Source organism: Ischnura elegans, chromosome 2 (genome assembly GCF_921293095.1).
Source record: "Ischnura elegans chromosome 2, ioIscEleg1.1, whole genome shotgun sequence".
Lineage (NCBI taxonomy): Eukaryota > Metazoa > Arthropoda > Insecta > Odonata > Coenagrionidae > Ischnura > Ischnura elegans.
The window spans coordinates 123,020,098-123,047,011 of NC_060247.1; the positions used below are offsets into that span (position 1 = coordinate 123,020,098).

General features: G+C 40.3%; 1 protein-coding gene across 2 annotated transcripts in view; it reads right to left on the bottom strand.

The window, feature by feature from the left end:
• The window catches only part of LOC124154553 (cGMP-specific 3',5'-cyclic phosphodiesterase-like), a 304,329-nt gene that overhangs the window by 165,767 nt on the left and 111,648 nt on the right, over nucleotides 1–26,914 (bottom strand). For both annotated transcript variants that reach the window (XM_046528364.1, XM_046528363.1), the window contains exon 3: nucleotides 14,601–15,228. The gene's annotated coding sequence lies outside the window, so the exon portion shown is untranslated. The remainder of the gene's footprint in view (nucleotides 1–14,600; nucleotides 15,229–26,914) is intronic.

Sequence of the window (26,914 nt, forward strand, 5' to 3'; positions counted from 1 at the left end):
GAAGGAGGAAACGAAAATATTGTTATTTATTTTAAATTTGCCAAAGAGGTCATGCGAGAATCGTTATGCATGAGTTTAAAGAAAAGGCTAGTTAAGAGTCTGATCTAGAGTGTAGCGATTCACGGTGCGGAAACATGGAGAATTAATAAGGAGGAAGAGAAGACTGTGGGCGTTCGAGATGTAGGTGTTAAGAAGAATGGAGAAGTATAATTAAGGTAAAGTGGAAGGAGAGGAGGAGGAACGACGAAGTGCTTGACATAGTGGGTGAGGAGAGCCAGCTTCTAGATGAGATACGCAGGAGACAGTAAGTATGGATGGAGCGAGTACTGAGCGAGGAGGGGATGTTAAAAACAGTGTTAGGGGGTAGAACGTTTGGTAAACGAGGGAATGAAATGAATAGAATAGGATTTTTTGATAGAATGAAAGTGAATAGGTCTCATTATGAATTGTAGAGTGATGTTCATGAAGGAAGGGGAGGCTTCTTAAGTACTCCATGGAAACCTACCTTAATAAATAATTCACCCAATTATCCTGTAAGCTTATGTATTCACACAAACGTATTCATTCTCTTTCATATTCTTCTTTACTTGCTACGTGTGTTTTATTCGATGTCGTCTTGCTTCATTCTTGCCATCCACTTGTCCCTCAACATTGTCCCTCAACATCATGCACCCAGTTAAGGCCGTGGATGTATTATAGGATTTGTGAGACGCTTGCAGCAATCTGAATATTTTATTGCTGACTGAAAAGCAGCCCCCATAGGGGGTGGATACGGTCATAATGGGTGGATGAGAAACTTCCTTAGAATCTGTTTAGGTGTTCCATTAGATAGTATTTCGGGAAAACCATAGGCAATTAAATGGCCTTTGAATGTATTTTTTTAATAGCTATTTCAAAATATTTAAGGACATGTTCAGTATCATCACAAAGAATCGCACTTGTTTTCAGATGTGTTTATCTTATTTCATAGGTGCTGGATCATTAAGTTCAAGGGTGTAGTTATTAGCATTTATCTCCACCCTTAATACATAATCGAAATCATCATCATTAGTCAACAATCCCAAGATTGGTTTGACGCAGCTCTCCGTTTCTCTCTCCTACCCGCTAGCCTTTTCATAGCGACGTATTTCTTCCCTTTTACATCCTTCATAACCTGCCCTATGTTTCTGAGAGGGAAGGTCATGCATGGAGGGAAGACGGCCGGAATACTTCTTCAAACCTCCATGCAAACCTTCCTCAAACCATAACCATGAATCGACTGCAAAACAGAGAGACATAAAATGTCAATCTTTCTTCGTACTATTAAGGCTCCCTGCGGTGCCTCGATAAATAAAACTAATGGCGTCAATGGCTAGGTCGACTCATTGCATGCTTTTATTCCTCCATTTTTCTAACTTTGCATGGGTTTTCCCAGGAAGGGAATTTCCCAAGGAATTACCAACCGTGGGCAAGTTTTGCCTTTGCATGAATGTGGACGTATATATTTTGTTTATACGCTCAATATTTTTATGACCGTGTGGTGTACATGTGGAGGTCCTCTTGCATGCTAATGATTGATCACTCCCTGCCAAACACCCTAGAGGGCATTATTTAGATGTGGATGTATCCCACGAGGAATCAGACCCTAATTCAGTGTCGAGGAGAGCTAACGAGGAAGGAATTGTCACCGTTATCCTCTCCCTGCTGAATGCGCCTTGATTACCTCGCCTTGGATTATAAAGAGCTCTGAGGACTTAAAGAGATTGCTTACCTCCGTTTTACGCCCCTCCCCTCCCTATCATATGCCTTCACACGCCTCCCAGCCAATGGGGGAGGGAGGAGAGTAAAGAGGCCTAAATAAGCGACCACTCCCAACCCCACGCATACTGTCTCCCATTACATTACTCTTTCTCTCTCTTCCCTCCTTTCCAGACAGCAACCCCTTAATTTCACCTTCGTTTTGACGACATCGAGGCTGGGAAACCCACGAGGGAAACTACGTTGGACGATGAAAATTACGGCCTCGCGCACGACGTTGCGGACATATTTTTTGTCATAATTGCCGAGCGTATATAATGACCGAATGGACGAGAGTGAAGAGGATTTTATTTGCCGATAACGTGGGCCCGTTTTAAGACCGAGATATGAACCGTAGGAAAGAGAGTGTGTTCGGTCTCCGGGAAAGTGGAAACACATCTCATCATAACCTTCTCGATGAGAAAACAGCGCGTAATGAGTCAATTTCAACCAAGCGCCAAGATTAGTGAACATCTGGTGTAAAATGCACCATACGAGTAATGAAGAAATCAGTGTTATAGCCTGATATCAATGTGGATCTGCAAAAATTAGCGAGATAATACGAGGAGCACACGAATTAAGATGTGCCTATGAGACAGGCAACCAACTATAAATAGAAAGATCGTTCACTATCATCAGGGGGTGGAAACCACGTTGAATATGCCAAACGCGGAAAGTACAATTGTCCTATTTGCACATTACAAAAAAGAGAGCGTCATAACGTAAATGTCAAGTTTTTCGAAGTATTTTAGGCAATTTTAAATGTAAATGTTACGGCTCCTCTTGGATTAACCTAGTTCAAAATCCTTGGTATTACATTCACTTGTATCATCAACAGCCCATTTTGCAAATAATGGATACAATAATTTAAAGGATTAAAGTTATTTCAACTGGAGAGGAAGAATGGAAATTGGGGAAGTTTGGAAAAAAGGCCTACGGTTAAAAATAAGAAGAGGAGGAATAGGTTTAATTTTGGAATGTGCACTTCCTACAAAGAGTGCAACATCATTTAATTGATCATATTTGACTTATTTAATTTTTGTAATTATTTCGAAACGTACTCTCACATAATTTTGAATACTTACACCACTGAAGGTTTCCAAAGTCTCAGAAAATATTTTTTACATCATATCTAGTGTGGAGATGTAAAATTTGACATTAGGATGAATTTCAATTACAGATCGTTTTTCACAGAATCTCTCGTCTTAGTTCTCCTATTATGAAACATTATCTTTCGTGGAAAAAAATATCGGAAACGTTATGCGTCTTCCAACTGACAAGATGATCACCACTAAAAGCTGATGACACCAGCGTGAATTAAACGTGAGAAAAGTACGAAAATTCATACTTATTATAAAACCAGATTATTTAATTACAACGGAAGAGAAAAAGAGCAAAATATTTTAATCATAACATACAGATTGTTTCAGGAGGATAATGCAACACTTCAGGAGGTGTTAGGGGAGACAATTTTAAGCAATTTTGGCCCATAAAAATGGGGTCGCAATTCCTTAGTTACTGAGCTATGGCAACGCAAACATTTTTTTTGGACACACTTCGCAGTTACGATGATAACGGTTTTTCTTGTGCATCCAGACTTTTGGACATTTTATTTAATGCTCTAGATTTTTAAAGACATTAAATAATTAAGGTCGGACGAAAACGTGTGATTATAGTTGCCTGAAAACATCTAAAAATGGGTGAGATTGCGCAATCACATTGATGATACTCGCTCAAAGATCTCGTTTAATTAAGCTCAAAGATTTTGTGTGAGTTGAATATTTACTTTAGGCATTCGGCCGGCAGATACACGCCGTCGAGGAAGCTGATTCTGGTCTGAAACCTTACCCATATTATGCTCCAAAACTTAACAGTTTATTGCTTCGACCTTGTTAAATGAGATAACGGAGGTGATTTCCGACTTTTACGGTGAGCGGGGCCTTAGAATGTGTAAACTGTCGTACTTTACTTGAATTTCGCTTCTTTCATAAGCGTCCTCTCATTAAGACAGCCAAAATTTATCGAGCGAGGAAAATAAGGCGTTTGTTCAAAGTTGTGAAGGATCAGGTGCTGCTAAGAAAATTTAGAAAGGATTTTACCTCGTTCGTTACGAAAAAAATATGCATTAGGTTGCATTGTTATGCTAACACTATCTCAGACTTCATTTTATTGGATGCGCGGAAAGAAGTACCTGATTAAAATTTCCAATCCGTACTAAAACGATACTAAGAGATTTTTCTAATCATTTATCGTCGATGTAAGCCTACCATAAGGCACCAGATTATGACGTAACTGATCCTGAAATAAAAAAGGCGAAAAAATGAAAATTTACGAGGAAGGGTGACAAGACAAACTCCCATCTACGTAACTATCTTTTCATTTCTTTAATCTGAATTTCACGGGAATGACAGGAGAACTGCTTTAATGATATGATGAATGCCAGGAACCGTTTTGATGATAACTTCGTAGGAAAGCGTATTAAGTCATCTAATTGAATGAAGACTGGCATGCAAGTGACAAATTGTCAAAATTGGAAATTAATATCGTTATTAACATGAATACAGGCACAGAGTATTCCGTCTGGTAGCACATGGGATATAAATGAGCGTTAATACGGAAGGTTCGTAAAAATCTGAGCACATTAAGTCCTGGCAGCTCGTAAAAATCTATTAGTTGCTCATGAGGTCAAATGATATTGTAAATTATCGTATGTATTTCCATTTCGTTTAAAGCGAAGCAACGAATTAAGCCAAATATTTAAGGAACACTGGGTGCAGTGATTCTATTTTCCGAGGATCGGATAGGTGTGGTGGCTAGTGCGTTGGCTTCCTACCCTGTGGGTCCGGATTCAAACCCTGGCGATTGCAGAGATTTATCAAAAACTGCCTGATAAGATACTACTCAAGGTGGCCACTGTTAGAGAAAAAAAATACTTGAGATTTCCAGGTGAATTACTTTGTTTTCCAGGTTGCTATGCAGCCATAAACATTAGTATTTTCGGGGAAAATATAACTCATATGGCAGAATTACTTAGTATAAGGATACATAGTTAGTGGCTAAGTCATTTTAAAGCTATGTGTAACATCTTGAGTGCTTCGTGGAGTGTACTTAAAGTACAGCACTCCGACCGTCGAATGGGACGTTAAGCCGTGATCCCCTTGGCTTCTTTCGTTAAGAGCAAGGATTTCGCTATACCCTTCCCTCATTGAGCATATAACCTTAGATTTCGGTTACCTCCTCAAAATACTATACCCTACCGATTCTGACTTCCGCTATATATCAACATAAGTAAATATATTTGAAGCTTTTTTGCCGCCTGTTTTGAATTGATTTATTTTTTCCCTTTCTTCTTCTTTCTCGTTCATTTATTCAAATAATCCCATCCCCACACTCATATTACCATTTCGTACTCTATTTGAGTACGAAGTGGTAATATGAGCTAGTAAAATGTTTCACCAACGGTGGCACATTGACTAAAATGATTATATCGACCTTACTAGCCCGAGAAAACATTCCCCAAGCGTGGTAGAATTCAGAGCCAAGGAACTAAATCGGCCACATTTCCATGAGAGAGCCTTCGCCATCCACGACAGTATTCATTTTTTGCCTACCGGCACTTTGCTATTTGCACCCGGCACCCTCAAATTGGGTTAAAGCCGTAAAGTGTAATTTTCCCAGAATACCTCACGAGATAGGGCGGTCCAAACTCATGAATGCTATCTTGCTTCATCCCATCGATTCGAGTCTTCTTCCTAAAATGTCATTTTTTTCATTGCACACAACATTCATTACATAGCTTGCACATGAGCGCGAACATCAAAAAATATGATTGAATGAAATGAGATTAGTTTTTAGAGAAAAGACCAATTACAGAGTCAATGGACTTTAGCAAATCCTAGCACTAATAACGCTTAGGTTTCTGTTACATCACTGCGTGATCTTTCTTTTTTGCACTCAATGAATGGGTGGGCTGTTCTCGTAGTATCTTTTTATACCTTCAAATTTAGCTAAAGCTACCAAGGTATTTAGCAGAATTATCCAGATAGCAGATGATATCCTTCAATTTGTAGCATTGGTCAAGAAATTCGTAGGACTATAGCCTCGTGGCATAAGTGCTACTCAAAAGTTCTATGCTTATGACGAATAATGATACGATTTATTCAAAGATAGGTAATGCGAGATGGAATTTACATTGAACAGATACGTATTTTTTCTGCAATACTAATTTAAACGATAACCAAACTTAGTGACAAAAGAAATGGATCGCCTGAATTCTTATCTTGAAATGGTACGCTCTGATATTTGGTAAATCACATTTTTCCCCATGTGTTGATGTGTGAACTGTAGTATGGAATGCTGTTTTGATGTCCATTTATGTGAATACTATTTGCTATTTGGTACATTTCTACCAAAAGTTGTGAAACTATGCTAGGAATAAAATAAAATAATTCCGTAAAAGCACCATCTATGTTTCGAGTCAGGACGAAGTATGAGACGGAGTACTAACAAAGGGATGGATTTCAATAGCTCGTCATTATGTTCAGCCTTATTTATGTCCATTCCAGATTCTTTCAATCCATGCAATAGTTCTCATTCATTCCGTGGTACACCCGAACATGAAAATTCCGGACAGAAAAACTTTACTTCAAAAATATCATTCGCAGCTGAGGGCTGTATCATATGACATGTTTAACGAGTTTTGTTTTCCTCTAAATAACGACTTAAGATCTCGGAATGGTAATCGTCTTCGGTAATTTTAATTCAAATCCACATTTAAAGAGCAAGCATTTTTTTCTAATTTTCCTAAAAATCCAGCCTTGGCGGCCAAATTTTAAAAGACTCAATATTAGTATTTCAGCGAATAATTTTCTCATATCGCAGGAAATATGGCTGGTTTTTGGTATTTTTTTTAGATTTTTTAAACATTATTGAGCGAATTGCAAAGTAAACACTAAATTTATTTGACATTTTGCTTCTGATTGTAATACTAGCAAAATTTTTCTACAAATAACCATTGATCTAGTGCCCTCGGAGTAAATTCTAAGTTCAACTTCATTAAGTTGTTTTTTTTAAGGATGCCGAGTATACGACCCCAGATTATATCTATCACAATATCTGCCAGAATAGCTAACAACATATGTAAAGTAAGTTTCTGTGAATACTTTTACTATTTATTTCTATTCACCTATATTCATTTGCCATCACCACAGTAGTGTTTCCTTCCAGCCATTGGCATGAGTAACTAGTGTGAGTGAGGGACTTTCTATGACCACATTCTTTTTTTAAAGCATCTACATACCTTACGCATATTGCAAAGGGCTTTATTGGATCTTAACCTAAAAGAGAGTAAGGGCAGGAGAGAGTTTATCAACAGATTCGTCTTCCAGTGAGTGAAAGTCAAATTTATAGGTCAGTGTAACGAAACGAGGCCTTACCCCTGTCCTGACCTCGCTTTCTCATTAACTTCAGTCATCTGTGAAATATCTAGGCTTGGATCTCACCCAGGGTGTTCCTAGGTAATTAACTAAATTGAGATTTGACACCTTTCAGAATGCAGCTGTAGGAAAATTAACCATACGCTGACATACAACTCAACACATACGAATTTATTAGCTACAAGTTAAACGCCTTTTTATTCTTATATTTGCAAGTAAAAATAACTTTGGCGCATTGTATATAGTTCCACTATTTATTAGTCTTCAACCGATTAAAGTAGGATTCTACGGAGTATTTAAGAAGTCTTCTGGCACTCTTCCCTCGCAAAAAGCATTTGCGGCGATAATTCAATTCGCCCGACGAAAACCACACAGGAAATTAACTCGGTAAATAAAGAAAAACGGCGACCATGAACTTCGACGGGTGTTTCTCCTTCAAGCTCCTTTTTTTATGAGTTTCTATTTTGATTTCATCAAAGGTACGTGAAGTGTTGGAGTTTTGGGGCAAATAAGTCAGTTAAATTCATAATAGGTTCACCTCTACGTTCAAGGGGATACTTCCTCCCGATAGATGTTGCTGTAAAGGTAATAAAGCTTCTGTGGTTTACTTGTGATGCCGCTGTAGTTTCTCGGCGTATCATCTCTTGAAAGTCCATGAGGCCATTTTTCATGTAGTCCTTTATTCGTGCAAATAACCATACTACGCTGAAAAAAATGAATGCGTTACACTTTAATCCTAAAATTCTTGTTGTTCCTGGCCGTGTAGGTGTTTACTGTATTGATATATACGAGAGCGAGTCATACACAACAGTAGTAAGATTCTCAGACGTTGTTTCAAACAAGTTATTGAATAATCAGGGAAAATGACCGGAACTTCGCCGTTCTTCCTCCAACTTCCGTCAACTTCACCTTCTCCATTCTTCTCCACACCCACATCTCGAATACCTCTGGTATTTTCTCATCCTCCTTCCTCAGTGCCCATTTTCTCGCACCGTAAAGCGCAACACTCCACATCAGACTCTTCACTTGCCTTTCCTTTAAACTCTTAAATAACCATCCTTCCATAACCTGTTTATGAACGCTTCCTTTCCAAACAAAATTCTCAACCTGATGTCCTTCCTTCTCTATCCACTTTTCTCTAATTTGCTGCCCAAATACTTGAATCGCTCTATCTGTTTAAGTTTCCCAACTACTTTAATGCTCTATAAAACCACCTAACCTTCGTTTTCTTGTGATTTATCCTCATGCCATACTCCTCGCACCTCTAGTATAATGCACCCACTAGAACCTGCAGCCCTCTTGATGACCAACTGATCAACACCTGATCATGCTGAAAACCGGATATTACTCTAAGTACTTAAGATTATTATTGAAGTAGTCTACCTACCGATTAAGGTAGATTTGCATAGAATTTTTAAGAGACATTCCGTCATCTCTCCATTTGACTTCCTTTTTCAATTTATAATAAGGCCCTTTCATTACATCTAAAAATACCATTCTTTCCCTTCCTCTCCCTCGTTTACCCAAAATTCTACCCTGTTTTCAAAACCCCCTATCCGCTCAGTATTACACACATTTTTCTTAGCCTATGACATAAACCTCGAATTCCTGAGGGATAAAAAAGCTCTTTAATTAAATGAATGCTGCATGATGCAAAGGAACGCTTCTATTTGGTTCAAATCCAGGTCAAGAAGCCCCGCGCTTTGGGGGGCCCCGCGTTCGTGAAAAAAAATATACGATAGTTTAGAAAACGCAATTTCAACTATTACTGTATTGTTAAGTCCGTGCTAGACAAAAAATAATATTTTGAAAAATGATGGTATCATAACGGCGTAATTACGAAGTCTGAAATTGGGAGGGGAACACATACTTAGCCAGAGAGTGGTAGGAATTCAAAATGCTCGAGTTTGTAGATGGGGTATAGAGTTTAATATTTTAAGTGAAGGGCCCCGCACTGAAGGTTCGCCCCTAGCCCCGCACCTGCTAGGGCTGTCAAGAAGGATCAAGAAGAATGCAATTTGATCCCGGGAAGTCGTCACATTATGTCGTAACGAGGCACTAATTTTCATCTGCCCGTAGAAAGAGACGGTATAAAATATTGCCTAAGTTTGACTTAAAAATATCAGCGCCTTTATGCCATGAAATTAGCCATATTTAGTCAAAAAGAATGGAAAAGGTTTTTACCTCATCTATGTATTACGTTTCTTTAACACCTTTCACGATTTTTTTCCCACCACGTTCTTTTGAATCCTCTCACCCCTCAATATGCGGTCCAACTATAACTTCCACCTCTCCTTTGTTATATTAAAGCAAAATAGGTACTTCAATTGATGGAATAAAGGTATCAAATGGGCTGTTAATGTTGCAAAATATTCTCAGCCTCCCTTTAATTTGATGCTGACGCACACCTATCATTTTAATATAACTATTCAACACAAATTTTTCGCGGGAAAAAGGTAAAAAGTCTTGATGGGGAATTGCTTCCAAAAAATTCTCAAAACCCATCAAAAGGTCACGGACGAACTCCTCCACCATCTTCAAGGTATGAAAAAAATGTATAGTGTTACATCAATTTTTTATAACTAACGATCTCTATTACACACACATTTTTTACGCTTTTATAATTGTTGCCTGAATGCTCACTACAATGTACAAATTGACAACCTATATTTACAACCTATACCCAACGTCTTTTTGACGGAACGGTGAAAATATAAGTTACTTTTCAAACGTTTTTATATGTTTTGCCGAAAAGATCATTAAAAATTTGAAAATTTTGATGCATCCAACAGTAAATTGTATTTATAAAGTGGAAAAAATGTTTTAACTGAGACCAAGCGTTCCAACTCAGCCATTCATGGAACCCAATTATCAGAAGCGTCCAGCATTTACATCTGGCTTGATCTCTGGACAATCGTATATGAGCCCGTTTGTTCGACCGCTGCGTCAGACTGCCCTCATGGTCATGAGCAACGCGCTCTACGAAAAATTGGCGACGATGAAGTTTATAACCCGAGAGGAAGCACGAAAAACATTCTGAGTTTGGGGGATCAGGTTGGTGTGGTGGCTGGAGTGTTGGCTTCCCACCCGGTGGGCCAGGGTTCGAAACCCGGCAGTGGCAGAGAATTTTCAGAGACTGCCTAACCCCTGCTTGATTGTTGTGTGGAGGACATTTCATGCGCTACACTCCGTCCGTCGGATGGGACGTTAAGCCGTGGTCCCCTTGGCGCCTTTCGTTAAGAGCAGGCTAATACCGACGCCAGGTTTCTCTCCACCCTTCCTTCCATACCCTTCCCTCATGGTGCAAATGACCTCAGCTGTCGGTCGCCTCCTCCAAATATCATACCATCCTGAGTTTTGTAAATATTGTTTATATTTTAGACAAAGTTCCCATTCTTACATCAATGCTGATTTTATTAAAAGCACTGCAGAATTGGCAATGAATTTCTTCTGCCCTTGTGGGAGCCCTTATAGAAGTTCATACAACTCGGCTGCGTTTTCCGAAACGTTGAATAATGTAAAGGAAAAGAGATCGCCGACACGTTTTCGGACGGCATATTCAGCACCCTCGGGCCAGTTCCATCGCATGCCACCCACGGGCTCAGTTTTTGGGGATGCTAATGTCCGCGATGCTCCTCGGTAACTGGGCTCCCTTTTGAAGATTATAATCGACGGAGACCAGCCTCATCCACATTCATCGGCGGCCGACGACGCCGGGCTTGGAAGGCCAGACATTTCGACGCCCGCGTGAGAGAGGTTTCAAAAGCAAGGGCTTCCTGAACTCATTCCCGAATCCCCTGGCCGCCTTTCCTTGCTTTGCATTGGAAATTGACCAAAATGCGACGGTTTGCAGGCAGGGCGGAAACGCCACAGCAGGGGCAGCGTCCTGGAGAAGGGCCATCGGTGGATATGCGGTGAAAAACGGGATAGGGGGCGCATGAATGAGCAACCGTAGTTAAGTTAGCCCAACGATTGGACTCGTGAGGGGTGAAGACATTTTGTTAGTCAATGGGGTACGATTTAATCCAATGAGATGCGGAGGTAGAAATCATTTCGCAGGCCCACATCAAAATCGCCAATAGCCTAATTTTTCAAGTATAACGCGAATGCTTTGGAGGTTTTTTTTTGCAAAATATTCGACGTTATTTGATGCAAGCTGTACATAAGGTGAACGAATGCACGTTTACATGGAATTACTCAGTAATTACTTAAGAAAAAAATATCTTTCGCTCTATGGCTTCCAAGGGCGACTCGATAACCAAAGTACCTGGTGAAGCAATGTAAAATAAAATTACTTTTTCCAATCTGATTCGTTAAGTGGTAATCAAATTCGACCGATCATGAATTTTGCTCGCCAATTTGTGGATAGGATATTCTAGATATTTTCTAGTTGACATCACTCACTATTTGAAACTCGAGGCCAAAGGAGGACACCACCAGCAACTGTAGCTTTATTTATAGTCTATTTGATCGAATCATAAAATTGTTGCACCATCCAGTAACAAGTTTGCGTAACTGAAAAATATTCTACCGAATAAATTATTTAAATGCATTAAAAAAATTCTGTTTTCATGGTTTGAAATTTTGAGAATTCTATCGCAGCTTCAGAATCAGTGATCTGAATAAATACATCACATGCAATCAATTATTTTAATTATCCAAACTATTACTTCCAACAAACGTTTACTGCCCACCACCCAGAATTAAATAGGTAATAATGGAATAGACCTGGGGACCGAAATCTATATTGAAAAAATATTTTTCCAATAAAAGCTTCAAAGATTCAAAAAATCGAATTCGTGTTGTAAATGACATGGAAGTTTGGTACTTAAAATAAAAAAAATCGAGCAAAAAATGGGTGATCTTGAGAGAAAACAAATCTTTGAAATATAAAGAATGCAGTAAATACTCGTGTGATGCATTTTTTCATTTGTTTTTAATCGGCGTTATCGCAGAATGTAAAAAGGATTTTGTTGCGGAGGAACTATCGAAAAAGTATTAACTTTTACATCTCGTTATATTCTTTCAACTTGAACATTTAAAACATGAAATAACGCAGCTGGGACGACTTGTACATCGTGATGCAACCGTTTTGAGTTTTAATGCAAATCCAGTCACAAGTGTTACTGGGAGATGATCCGTTATTAATCGCTTCTTTCCTAAATACGCGCTCTCATTTTCACATTTGGCGCCGCCAAAATATCAGTAAAAGGTGATGTGATGTGTGGTCGGCAAAATCCCGAATTAAAAGTAGATTAACCGAGTGAAATGCAAAATGAATTATCAAAATCAAATCAGCACATTTAGGATCAAAGGTCTACCACGATTGTGATGTAACACGTCAGACAAAGTGTCCAGGGAGAGTTCTACCCTCACCTATCCATGCCAACCTACGAGTTAAATCACTGAGTGAGGAATCCTCTTAACTCCAAGCTGCCCTTGTAATATCATTTATGGAAAATAAAAATATTACGCTTATTGTTAGTTAGGTTCTCTAAATATGTCAAATAGGCACCATCCGCATTTCGAAACAGAGTAACCTCTTCTTTAGGCACTGCATTTTATTTTGCCGCATTTTAATATTTGAAACGCGTTTCAATACTATTATCTCAGTCATAACGGGAAAAATACCCTTTTTAGAGTGGTCGAGCTAAGCACCAGCTTCTATGACTCTACAGTTAAAACGAGTCATTAACTTTTATACGAAATTAAGAGCAGTATAGAAAAAACATCTTTGCTTAATATGCTCTCAGTTTCCAACTTTTATGTATTTCGTGTACCTGTGTTGGTGATTTTCTCGATCACCCTAAAAAACGGGAACAGTTTCCGTTAAAAAAGTTGTGAAAATATTAATATATGTCTATTCTATTGTACTACAGTCTAATTAATTCGAAAATGAAACCAAATATTAGTTATGTTGCTATTAGTTTCTCCCTTTCCGTTACTCAATCATTTGTTTACGAGCTCAAGGGCATATAACTTGTCTGCGGCAGTGGTGCCGAATGCCTTCTCCGTGCTACATAGGTTGAAAAATCACCCCTATCTCCTGTTGAAAATATGGCATAAAATGAGTGAGCTGTCACCCGTTTGCCACCAAATGTATGACTAAATACATTTAAAGCAAGATTTTGAATAACGATACACCCTTGGGCCACCTCGTATTTCGAGGATTTGTCCAAGGGTTCCTCTAGGGATTTCAACCCGTAAACGTATGGTGAGCAGCATACCGCTCTACCCACTACGCTACCATGCTTCCCCATTCATGATGAAAAAAGGTAAAATTATGCAAAAATAAGTTTTTCTGCATCCTTTTTCCTCATAAGGACATCTGATTTCAAACTGGGGAGAATGCTAAAGTTTCGATCCGACATGCATTAACCCATTTATACCCAGAAAAATATCCGCTTGCGACTTCGATGATATTTAGAAGCGTCGCTCCCGCGGTCTACTTAAGTTGTCATTTCAAATATTTTGGTAGTGCATTCATAAACCAGATTTCTCATAACGTTCTGTGGTCAAATTGCTACACTGAGTGGTAATAGTGTCAAAATGTAGTAAAATACATTTCCTACCAGCATAAAAAAGGATTAAGTCTTTTGGAAAAGCAATTTTTTCGACGACGTAAAACTGGAAATATCCCTTCATTATCCTTCTAGTTTTACTATTATCATACTATGCATCTTATTTACAGAGAGTAGGTGTGGGTAATTGAATTACGATTCGCACCCGTCTCTTCCAACAAGTGGGATTACTTATACCAGCTTAAAAAATAAACTAATATACGGATTAGGTTAGAATTAAACAGCATCACAAAAATGGATAGTCTGAGGCGTGACTTCGTGAAATTCCTTCATGCTGAATCATAAAACGTAGTACATTTCACATAAATAATTTAAATATATAACAGCAGTGGGGGAGGTCTAAGGGGGATATACCCCCCTCCAATTTAATAATCCAATGTTGTGTTTAAAGAGGTCCTCTGACCTCAGTTTGTACATTAACATTCTAATCAAATTTGTACATAAGACCCTGCCTTTTTTTAATTAGAAACGCGCCTATCCCTCCGTAGACCTGCATTGAAAAGAGCGGGGGAAGCCCGCTGGGAGCGGGCGCAGCACGCTCGTTTTACTTAATTGGATTGATATTACTAATAGAATAGTGTAATGATTAATAAAATATCACTCAGAAAGCCGTAAAACTCACCATTTTGAACCATTTATCTTAAAATTCCGCAATTCATTAATATCGCACCTGCCGCTTATCCTGGTGGGTATTCCGTACCCTCACACACACCCTCACCCTTAGTTGCACCTTAAACTCCCCCTCCCCCCATCCTTAATTCCTAGCTGCGCCCCTGCATAAGACCATGTGTTAATCCATATTCCTTACCTGCGCGGTGTCGTCTCCCTCTTCCGAGTACGTGCGTTGAGGAGCGCACTGCCTCTCGAAGACGAAGGGCGCTTCCTCGGACGCTCTCGCGCTGAGTTGGGGCGCGGGGCCTGCGCCTAAACTGGCGCCCCCAAGCGCCTCGACGCATCGTCCCACCCCCGCACCCCCGCCTCCGCCTGCGGCCCCCGGAAGTCCAGCGGGCGGTGGGGGCGGCGGCTGCGGCCTCCCCAGCCGCCACCAACGGGGCCACATGCACCCATTATATTACACTCCAACTTAAGTCACTCCCAAAACTCTCCACTGGGCACTATGGGAGAAATCTCAAGAGATACCTCCGGAGGGGATACCTCGACTTAAAAAAAACAAAGTTCCTCAAGAGGAAGCAGTCAGCAGCTGGTAGCTCGACACGAAACGGGAGCGAGAGCCTCCTATCCTCTTCTTTCACCTTATAGCTTACAAGACGAGCAGCGATCTCGTCGCGAAATTAAAAAAAAAAGAAGACGGTGGCGATGCGTGCGGCGTCGGGGGACGACAGGTGGGAGGAGGCTGTTCTCCTCCCTCACGTGGGCCACCCTCCGCGGGAGAGATGCGTGAAAGGGTCGTCGTTGAGAACAGCTCCGGGCGCCACCTGTGGAAGAAGAAGGAAACTGTTTAGAAGGGAGGGATGACGGAGGGGGGAGGGGACGAAAAAAAATGGAGCGACGAAGGACAAGTTCGCAGGGGTTGAGCCCTTGTTTGGAGGTCGCCGTTCCGTCTTGTATGGGGTGGGGAGGAGTCTTGTATGCGAATCCGCGCTCGGGCTGCTGTATTAAACATGATTGTTGGCTATGTTGAATGCAAGATTATTTCTTGTTCTGAGACGAAATATTTTGGAAGGTAGACCATCGTTTTGTGATTCAAACCGAAGTTCGCTTTGAATAGGCCACAGTGAAGTCCACGACAAACTAACACAGGCGTGTTCATTTCATATTCAAGATAGAGGGACCAGATCCTTAACCTAGACCACCTCGCACTTCCAGGATTTGGGGCCGTTCAAAGGCTTCATCCGGGATTTGAACCCTTGACCCCTCGATCAACAGCCGAGCGTTCTATCCACTAGGCTACTACGCTCTTAGATCATATATTTAAAAATATATTGCCATCTTGGAAAGTACTGTGTCACAACGTTAAATATAACATGGGGGAAGAAATAAATATGTTTGCCATTAATCCCAACATAAAAAACAAATTGAGAGTTATCTCCGCTTCAAAAATTTAAGGTGGCGAAATAACAGGATACAAAAAAATTCGGGCACACTAAAATAAGTTTACAGCTGCGATAGATGACAATTTTACCGGAAAACAAGAATGTATAACACCTACTTCTTCTCTTAAAATACATACTTTTTGACTGACAGATATATATATTCAAAGTCATATTTTAACATTTTGATACATCAACGTCACTGAGGCGCGATGAGAGTAAACCATGCTTCTCCTTCAGTGGTATGCTGATAATTAAAAAACCCTTATTTTGCATTTAAGCGCTAGTGGATTATTAATACGACATCAAAGCCATTACTTTCTGATCGTAATCGAGAAAATAAGGTGAAAATAAAAACTGATAATCCGTTTTATAAACGGCAAAGTGGCTCATGTCAAAAAATCAACCAAGAAGAAAGATTGAGCTAGAAAATTTTTCATCTCCAAGCCTAAAAATTTGTAATTTAACATGTTTATGACAATATATCGATGGCCAAGTTCTTACAACACGTATCTCAAAATTTGGCCGGTTTGACACCGGCATCTTAAAGAAAATGTAATAATGTTAAAAATAAAATTCAAGCAAAAAACTAACCTTTGTTGGCAAATGTATGCTTCTATTTCAGTTTTATGAATTTTTGGTTTTTGATTTTGGCGTACAATTAGAAAAAATTGATCGTTTTTCGGCTCTCCTGAAAAGTTGCTATTTTTGAGGTACGTGTTGTTAGAACTTAGCCATCGATATGGGCTTGCTGTTGAGGTGGATATATGGTGGGGTGAAACCACTCATAGCCTGAGGGAATACCCAAAATTCGCACCAAATTTATAATATAATGAACTCCATTACTGATCCGCGTATTTTTTAAAGAAAATGTGATACTATAGTATTTTCCTCTCTGGAATTACAGTGATCGAAAAAATTGCATTCAATAGATCATTTACTGTTTTCAAAAGAGCTTACACGCGACCTGCCTCCTGAAAATATCCAATCCTCACACCGTCATTGCCGTACTACTCGACACTCCATTTGAGTGGTTAGACCATCGCGGATTACTTTCACGGTGTAAGTCGTGAATATCCGGGTATAGATTAATTTCGGGAATCCACTCAGGTAATTAATACGCTGAGTGTCTACGCTGAGCTAAGTGACTCCTTAGGCTGATGTACTCTTCACTGCAGTTTCTACCCGGAGATTCAATCAGGGGATTATTTACCACCGGGGGAATATTTAACCAGGAAGGATACAATCACGTCATCTTCTCAATACAACGTTTTATCATCCAGGGAAGGTAATGTGGTGGTTACCAGTTGCCCTCCACCTCGCATTAATCGGACCGATTCCGTGAACTTCACTCTCGTTATGGCAATAGGGTGGTTTTCTATTATTTTTTTATTGCCTAAATCGAAAAATTATTACTCCTGGAGTACGTATTCCACGCATTTAGATTTTTAAAAGACGATATCTATTTTTCGCGATTAAACGAAAAGTGAAAATTTTCAAGCGCGCGAAAACGCGACGGCTATGTATGAATCCTAGGAAAAGTCCGTGTGACGTATTTCTGGTTCCAGCTGTCGCCCTGTGAGGTGACCTTGGGGCGAGGCTTTGAGCGCTGATACGACGCAGGATGCTAGCAGGTAGCAGAGTACCCTGCTAGCAGGTACCGCTTGGCTTAAATAAGGATTATTATTCCCCTATCAAACGAAGGAAGCTTTCTGACCTTGGGCAATTTTAATAAGTGATAATTAAGAGACGTTTCCCTGAGCTCTGTGACTCATGCTTGCATTGGTAATCTCAGATGATGTAAAACTCCTATTCTCTCGTGTAGAAACTAGGTCCCTGTGACGTCACGTGGAGTGGAATCGCATGGGCACCAATCTGGCCTTTTTCAAATGAGGTTAAAATTGACCATTGCCATTCGCTTAAACTGGGATTTCTAAAACCAAATAATTTGTATATTATGAATACACTAATGGTGGGTAACGAATCGCAATTAATGCCTTTCGTTTTCTTTGATGAAGGAAACTACCCTATTGATACCGGAACGATCCTAAAAAAATATCCTCGGGCTAGGATTTGAACAACGGAACTCTGCATTTCTGGGGCCACTACCAGACCCAGAATACATGATCCGCACTCCTTAATCCGCCTTCACAGCTTGCCACGACGCTCACCATCATCACATCAGAATCTTACTTCTCGACCTCTTGATTTTAATATCCATTAAACATGTTGAATGTAGGTCGTCAGTTTTAAAATTATTCTTTGCCAACGTTTAAATGTTGACTCATAGAGGTCTCTTTTAGTGGTTCATGGAAAAAATCATGGCTTATATTATGCTTATTCCACGTATATAAGTAGTACTGGGTAAAGTTAATGGATATTCTCAAGAGAATAGGTGTAGATTGGAGGGATAGACGACTGATTCGTAATCTGTATATGGCCCAGACTGCGCAATTGAGGATAGCGGACGGAGAATCTGGGTGGGCAAGCGTTGGCCGAGGTGTGAGGCAAGGCTGTCCTCTATCGCCGCTGCTCTTTAACGTGTACGCTGAAGAGATGGTAAGGGAAGCGTGGGATGAGTTAGAAGCTGGGATAAAAGTGGGAGGAATGATGTTCAAATCAGTTAGATTCGCGGATGACCAAGCCTTGATCAGCCAGTCAGCGAGGGGGCTTCAGGCTCTAGTGGATGCGTTATACGAACGTTGCGAGGAGTATGGGATGAGGATTAATCACAAGAAAACTAAGGTTATGCGGTTTTGTAAAGCATCACGAGCGAGAAATGTGAGACTCAAGATAAAGGTGGGTGGTGAAAAACTTGAGCAGGTTGAGCAATTCAACTATTTAGGCAGTACGTTAGAGGAAAACGGATACAGTAGTAAGGACATCAGGAAGAGAATAGCATTAGCGAAGGAGGCGTTCATGAACAGGAAGGAGCTTCTGAGAGGATCGTTGTGTAAGAGTTTAAAGAAAAGGTTAGTGAAGAGTTTGATTTGGAGTGTAGCTCTCTACGGTGCGGAAACGTGGACACTGAGGAAAGAAGACGAGAGAAGATTGGAGGCATTCGAGATGTGGGTATGGAGAAGAATGGAGAGGGTGAAATGGACGGAGAGGAAAAGGAATGACGAAGTGCTGGATATGGTTGGCGAGGAGAGGCAGATTTTAGATGAGATACGCAGGAGACAGAAGGTTTGGACGGAGTTAGTGCTTAGCGGTGAGGGTGTGTTGAAAATGGTGTTGGAGGGTAGAATGTTGGGGATACGAGGTAGGGGAAGGAAAAGAATAGGATTTTTGGATAGATTGAAAGAGAGTAGGCCTTACAATGAATTAAAGAAGGCAGTGCTGGAAGGAAAGAAAGGCTCCTGGATCACTTCTCGAATACTCCATGGAAACCTACCTTAATCGGTAGAATACTATAATAATATAAGTAGTAAATTATCCATCCAAATATGTAGCAGAAATGATTATGCACCCATATAACAAGTTATTTGGCGATTATCCTTTATAAAATGGCATCGATTTTGATAAATAAGCAATGATATTTAGGTGTTGTACCCTCTTGTAATTCCTTATATGCTGCCCAGAAGATGTAATTCATGAAATTCCAAAAAAATACCAAAAACATTTTTATCACCCAATTATGACGAACTGCACTCGATAATTTTAATGGATGCATCGTGTCGGTCTGAGCAGCATAAATGCGGATGTCTTACATCAGTTGGAGGGAAGGCTGATATTGGGTGAGCCTGGACTCTAACCGAGTTTACGAAGCGAAAGGAGCAAAGAAAGGGTATTAATCCGAAGGACAAGGGTTGTTCGAGGGTGCGCGTATGTAGAAGGAAAAGGGGAAGGCGATATCCTTGGAGTGGACAGTAAGAAAGACAGTGGGGGAGGGAAAAATCGTCTCTTATCCGAGCGGCGAGGTCGCCCATTCTCGTCTCGGAACATTAAAGGGGCGAGAGGGTGATGAGGAAAAATGGTGTCGCTTCTATGAGGCGCGCGGAGACCCGGCTTAGGGGCGCAACCGATTTTCTCGTATGGAGAAGTTAGACGCTGGTTCAATGTGAAGCGCTGGATATCATCCCGTTTGGGATCACGTGGGATAGAAATGAGCATAAATATATCTACAGGTCAAGCTTCCTTTGTTGCTGGAGTTTCACTCGTTGTAATGAATAGGCAGTGTTGAAACTGGTAGCCACCTCTTGGGCGTTTGGCAGGGGGCACCAAACACCACCATACAGCATGCGAGAGGATCCCCACATGCACACCACACGGTGATAAAAATGGTAACAAAAATACGTGGACATCCATAAAACTTTCCAACAGTTAGTAATTCCAACAAAAATTCCATGCAAGTTAGGAATAATGTAAAAATAAAAACATGCAATGAATTGTATAAGCTAGTGACGCCATTATATTTATTGACCGAGACACTGTTGCCATCCTTAATAGTACGAGGAAAGAATGAATACTTAAATCTCTTTGTTTTGCAGTATGCAGCCTTTATTTTCTTTTCTTTTGAAGTCTCAATAATAAAAGTTCAAGCGAAATTCATGCAAAGATTCACATTGTGGCGTTAATAATATTTGGTACATTGGCCATTTCAGGTCGGATTTTGGATTCGACGTTCCATCGTTTAAGATAGGTTTACATAGTTGGTAAGGTTTTCCACGCCCATCCCAACTGAGTTCTTAATGTGACACCATCACGTGGACTATCGCTCGTCTGGCTCCTATCCTTCCATCAATATAGCATGGGTGGCCCTCATCATCATCATTAGTCAACAATCCTAGTATTGGTTTGACGCAGTTCTCCATTTCTCTCTCCTATTCGCTAACCTTTTCATAGCTACATATTTCTTATCTTTTACATCCATTATAACCTGTCTTATGTAACTCATTCGGGGCCGTCCCTTGCCCTTTTTTCCATCCACTTGTCCTTCAACGATAGTCTTCATCAGGCTATCGTGCCTCAAAATGTGGCCCACTAAGTTATCCCGTCTTCTGCTTAAGGTTTTTAGACGGCTACTCTTTTCTCCCACTCTTCTTAGCACTTCCTCGTTACTTACACGGTCAATCCATTTTATCTTCATCATTCTTCGGTAGCACCACTTTTCGAATACTTCCACTCTTGACTTCTCTGCTGCTGTCAACGTCCAAGCCTCGCTTCCATATGTCCTACCGGGATTAATGGAGAAGGAATCGTCTCAGACCCGCTCTAGGGGTCATAGGACGATCCTATGACCCCTGTGGACTCCATGCATTTTCACCGCGACAAAGATGTGGCCCAATGGATATTATTTGTGAAGTTTATGCTACTCGTAGTAGTTTTTAGTGCTAACACAACCAAAAAATGTACCTACCTCTTCATATGATCGTCCGGGTTTGCATCGAAATACAAAAAACAGGAAACGGTTACCTTGATCGACAAGGATTCCAGTCATGGTATATACGAAACAAGAAATGTCTATCAAGTGCACTATGAACACATTCATCAATTCAACTATGTTGGGCCTACATTTTGTGATAGCACTGTTGCCATACCGAGAGATATGAAAATTTGCAGTTTTCCACATAATTCATAAAAAACCAACGACTTCAAAATATTCCCTAATTGTTGAAGTTTTACTGTTAATAATGAAGAGGTGGTTTTGACACCGATTGGGTTTCAATAAAGTTTGAGGAAAGTTAACTAATTCCTGATTACTCCAAATAATTAAACGATGGATTTAAGCATTTGAATGGAACTAGTCCAATGTTACCCCATGATTACACCATTTATCGACAAATGACCGTATTTAATCGACTTTTCTTTTACAGTATGGATCCAATCCGCAACGCTTAAAATAAGCCTTGATATAATCAAGTATAAAATATATATTCTTCCCAAAATTTCATCCATTCGTGAGAAACATATTTGCCTCCTTCTAACAACATGAGCTCTTTAAGAGGATGCATCAAACCCGCTCAAGCTATCACATTTTGTCTTTTTTCCTTACGTAACGCTTGTTTGAAATTTTGGCTATCATCTTGAAATTTTCGGATTGTATTGAGAAAAATTGCAGTAAAACTTTTTAGCATATATCATGCACAAAATTTTACATATGATTAAATAACAAGGCAAGGTTTGCATCATTTAAAATATTTACGAAAATTTTGACAAGAAATATATCCCCGGTGTTTCATGATGATAGCTTGAGTTTTTAGTTAGCAAAACATAAATAAAAAATGCCAGTCAAATAAGAGATATGCGTTCTCTTAACAATTTCAACCATCGGTTTATCAGTGTCAGTCGCTTTTCCGAAAAAATTAAATTGTTAATCCATTTTTCGCCAATAAATAGTTTTGTGAAATTATTATTCTATGTTTAAAAATGTGTCCTCTTTAGCGTCAAAATTAGATTACGCCTGAAGTACCGACTTCCGACCCATTGGTTCCGCGTTCAAATCCCGGCGGTTGTGATTATTTTTCAGAGGTTGATCGATCCCTGCTGAAGTGCCTTGAGGGGGACACTTCTATTGCAGCACCCCGTTGCTTAGGACGTGGCCCAGCCGTGGTCCCCTTGGAACCTTTTATTAGGATTAGACTAATGTCAGAACCGGATTCCTCTCTTGTCGAGCGACTAAGAGCGCATATATTGAATTATTTAATGCGTAAAAAATCTGTTTTTAGACGACAAATTCTAAAACTTAAAATGGAACATAAACTGTATGTAATTCTGTTCTCATTAAACAATGTTCAAAATCGCACCAACATTTTATGATAACCCTGTATAAAAATATCGCATCGTTACGCAATGTTTTAAAGAAAAAAATGCCGGTATTAAAAAAAACGATGCCAAGAGATTACAGTGCCCATTTTAAACGGCGTGTCGTCCTTAGCGACGCGATCGGGAAGAATTCAAACGTATGGGCTTCGGAAGGGAGTGGATGCAGCCTCCGGAAACGGGGAGGACGAGGAAGCAGCTTAAGTGATTTGCGCGTAGACGGCTAAAGCTATTAGCACTGGAAGGTTGGGGTGGGAGGGGAGAAAGCAGGGAGGGTCTGTGGATCCCAGATTACGAATTCAAGAGGCGCACCGAGGGTCGCACAGAGTTCGACGCCCCAATTACGCCAAGATGAGTCCTCCGCGAAACAAGACGTCCGGAACTCCATAGACCCATTGAATAAAGCGAAGAAATAATGGTTTTATAAGGATTCATTAATGAAAAATTACTCAACTCTACCAACTGGCGAAGGTGAAAAAAACTATGGGCCAACGACCCTTGGCGTCTACCAAATTTTTTGCGAATGTGGCCAATTGTGCGAGGTAGAGACTGGTGAAACGATGGCTACCAAGCTTAGGGAGCATCGGAGGTATTTTAGACTTGGACAGCCCGCAAACTCTACTGTGGCTGAGCATTGCATTAATAGGCATCACAAGATAAAATATTATGGTGCCAAATTTATTTACATTCCAACATCTTCTGGGACAGGCTTGCTAAGGAGGCCATTGAGATCAGGCTTAATAAAAACACTTATAATGGAGGCAGGGATTATAAACTTATAAGCGATGTAAGGAATACCACTATAATACGAATATAACGAGTAGGTAATATGCCAGAAATAGCTAATCGATAAACCTTAGTGGTGATTTCTCTTCACAGAATATGTAATTGAAGCGTAGGCTAGTTAAGGGAGTTAGTTCGAAAAACGGAATCACTCAGGTGCCCCACTCACGAATATTAATATGAAAATTTCTAAATTTCATTCGTTCTACCAAAGATAATATAATGTTTCAGGTATACCCATGGATAATTGATTAAAGTGATTCTACGGAAATCGTAAATACGAGTTATTTTGCGTGTATCTCTGATTTTCATTGGTGAAAATGGAAGGGAAGAAGGGCAAGGGTCGGCCCCAAATGCGTTACATATGACAGGTTATAAAGGATGTAAAAGGGAAGTAATATGTCACTATGAAAAAGCTAGCGGGTTGGAGAGCGCAATGTAGATCTGCATCAAACCAATCTTAGGATTGTTGACTGATGAACAGTCCACGCATTTGCTCAATTTATGATCAATTGTTTTATATAACACCATTATAGCACACGGTAACTCGATTTTCACCCCAATCATAGACTTGCTCCCGTTATCAACCTTCCACGCTTCCTTCCTCGTTATCCATAATGCTTTTTAATATCCCCTCGTTCATAAATACACGGTTCAATTTCACTCTCTGTCCCCTATTTATTTCTTCAAATGGGCTGGTTAGATGTGGAATACAATTTAACAGTATCATCACTCGTATTATGCATATTCTTATCTCCTGCGATATACATCATTTATTAGGCTTCGAAACGGGACCCGGGTCCAAATCCCTTACACAATCCAACGCAACCACAATCAAAATCCTCGAAATGCGAATTGGTTCAGGGAAACTGCCATCCTATCCTGAATGCGGGAAATTCACCGGGTTTAGTTCGAGTTGAACTCTACCCTGACCTCTCAAAACCACATATGGGTTGATACACTGAGTGAGTGAGTAAGACTTCAATAAATAAAAAAAAGCCGCTAAATCCGAAAAACTAATTCCACCATGGCATACATTGTGTACATATTCATTGAAGTGCGTAAAATTATAGGTAACACGAGGGCGTTACAAATACCGTCTTTGTCCGACGCCTATTAGGTAAACAGTATCCGGTTTGCGGTACTTCAAGGCTGCTGATGATACAATAGAAGAATGCCGACATTCGCGCTTAATAGGCCTGACAAAAAAGTAAAAGAAAATACTCTGTCTCACGCAGTGGGCTTCATACAGTATCTGAAACATTCTCCATGCTACATTAGAATATTATGGGCCAAAATAAGAATTACGAAGTTATATAGATAGACGAATTTGATAGCTTCGAGTAAACATTTTCTAGGTGAGGCAATAAATGCAAGGATATTGCATTTTTTGGAGTTTTCTTGTTAGTACTATAATTCATCCATGATCTATTTCATCCAAAGATGCCTTCTCCCATGAATCGAATTTGTTGCAAAAAAAAACACGGTAGAAAAGCGCATGTAATAAATGACTACAACTCTGTGCGGTCCAAAGCCTCACGCTGATTTTCCGGTTCATTCTAAATCGACCAAACCCCAAACTAATTCCCATACTGGAGTTTGATATCCTGCCCTGTACAGGTCCTCCAGGTCTAAGGATTTCACCATGGCGTCTCACAGGGTAAAGTAGGGTATATGGGGGGAGCAGGATAGGTTGGGTAGGGGGCGAGGTGGCACAGGTGAAGGAGGGGACAGTGGGAAGGAGATAGCTTTCAAAGAGTGCCTTCCCGAGGGTTTAAGTTACCAGGCGCGCCAGCTCCCGAGTACACCACCAGAAAGGTATAGCCTTTGGAGTAAAGGGTATCGAGGAAGGGGTGTGTTTCCTTCAGGGTTTCACCTCTCCCTCCCTGGGGAGGTAGGAGAGGGCGGACAGAAGAGGGATGAAGTTATGGATGTTGGGGAAGAAGAGCGCTTAAGGCGCACTCTGAGGAAACACCGCGTAAAACGGACTTAATAAACTATAGAATAAAAATAATAAAGAATTCAGTCATCATGGACACCTGTCATATTGTCCAACGGTTCCTATGTATAGATTAACTGCGCAAAACTCACTTGAACTTCACCTGGTCCGTTCATTGTGAAGAAACCTTGCAAGGAAGAAAGAGGAAAAGAGAAGAAGATGATGACGATAATAATAATAGTAATAATAATGTCTGCAATGATCACAGGTTCCCCCAATGACGATTATTACGAGGATTTTTAATATAGTTTTGAGGATGAAATTCACGATGAAAAAATCATTTTTGAACCCGAAATCCCGATTACCGGTCAGGTATGCTATCACTTACTCCACCATGCCATCTTCTCCCAAAACGAATGTCAGGCTATAAGGGTACTACGGGATAAAGTGGCTGATGCTTTTATCCGCATTGAATGAAATTTCTGTATTGTAACGTAATATTTTCGGGTTAAAACACCTATACAGTGATGTAAGGGCATAAAATTGAATTTAATCCTTTTAAACTTGTTATACTACCCCTGAATATGAATCAAGGACATCCTAAAAATGTATGCTTTCACTTCAGATTGCAATTGACAGTTTGTTGAATGCTGAGTTTCGAGTACATGTTATGCAAAAAAAAGTAAAATTCATAAACCTTACTTAACCGGCTACCTTTCATATAGGAAAAAAATATGAACCGGAAGTACAATAAACGTGAACAGTACGACGAGATGGATTAACACGGTAATATCACGGCACCAAAATATATAAAGTGAATGGCAATACTATAAAGTTAAATCGTATCTAAGAGCCGGTTTTATAGTCTGGTCAGCCCTAATCATAAGATGATACAGCCTTCGACTTAACCTTTTGGTGGCTAAAAGTTCTAGTTAGCTTGAAGTCTGATCTTGTACAGAAGCTAACTATAACTTTCAACCACCTCTAGGTAAAGTTGTATCACCTTATGATTAGCGTTTACCAGACATCATAAAATCGGCCCTAAGGGTTTCACTCGCTAACCCAGGGTTAAAGGTAAATTAAGAAAAGAGAAGAATAGACTCCAGGGGAAAGTTGGTGGGGCGGTCCAAGGCCGGAGCCTTGTGGGACACGGGAGTTTGTTATTTCAGCGCCCATAGGACTCCTCGCAGCTGCCAAGACCCTCACCGTTCCTCGGGGGACGAAAGGGATGGGCTCTGTGCATGTATATATATATGTAAGGGGTGTATCCAGACTTTCCACCCTCCTTGAGATCCTCCTCCACTTTCACCCTACCTCTCGTCTCCGGGAAAGGAGCGAAGTGCGCGGGCGAAGCGAACAGAGAAAGAAGGGGTGACGAAGAACGTGGAGAAAAAGGAAGCAGAGAAATGCTATTTGCCTTTCCTCCCATTCTACCATCGACACCTTTGTCACACATCGATCCTGCACGGCAAGGAAATGAGCGCGTTCCGCGAGGACGGATAAAGTAGGCAGGAAAAAAGAAAAGTATTTTTTTCCGTCCTTTGTTCAATTCAATTCCTTCCCCCATTTCTCCCATACTGTGTTCTC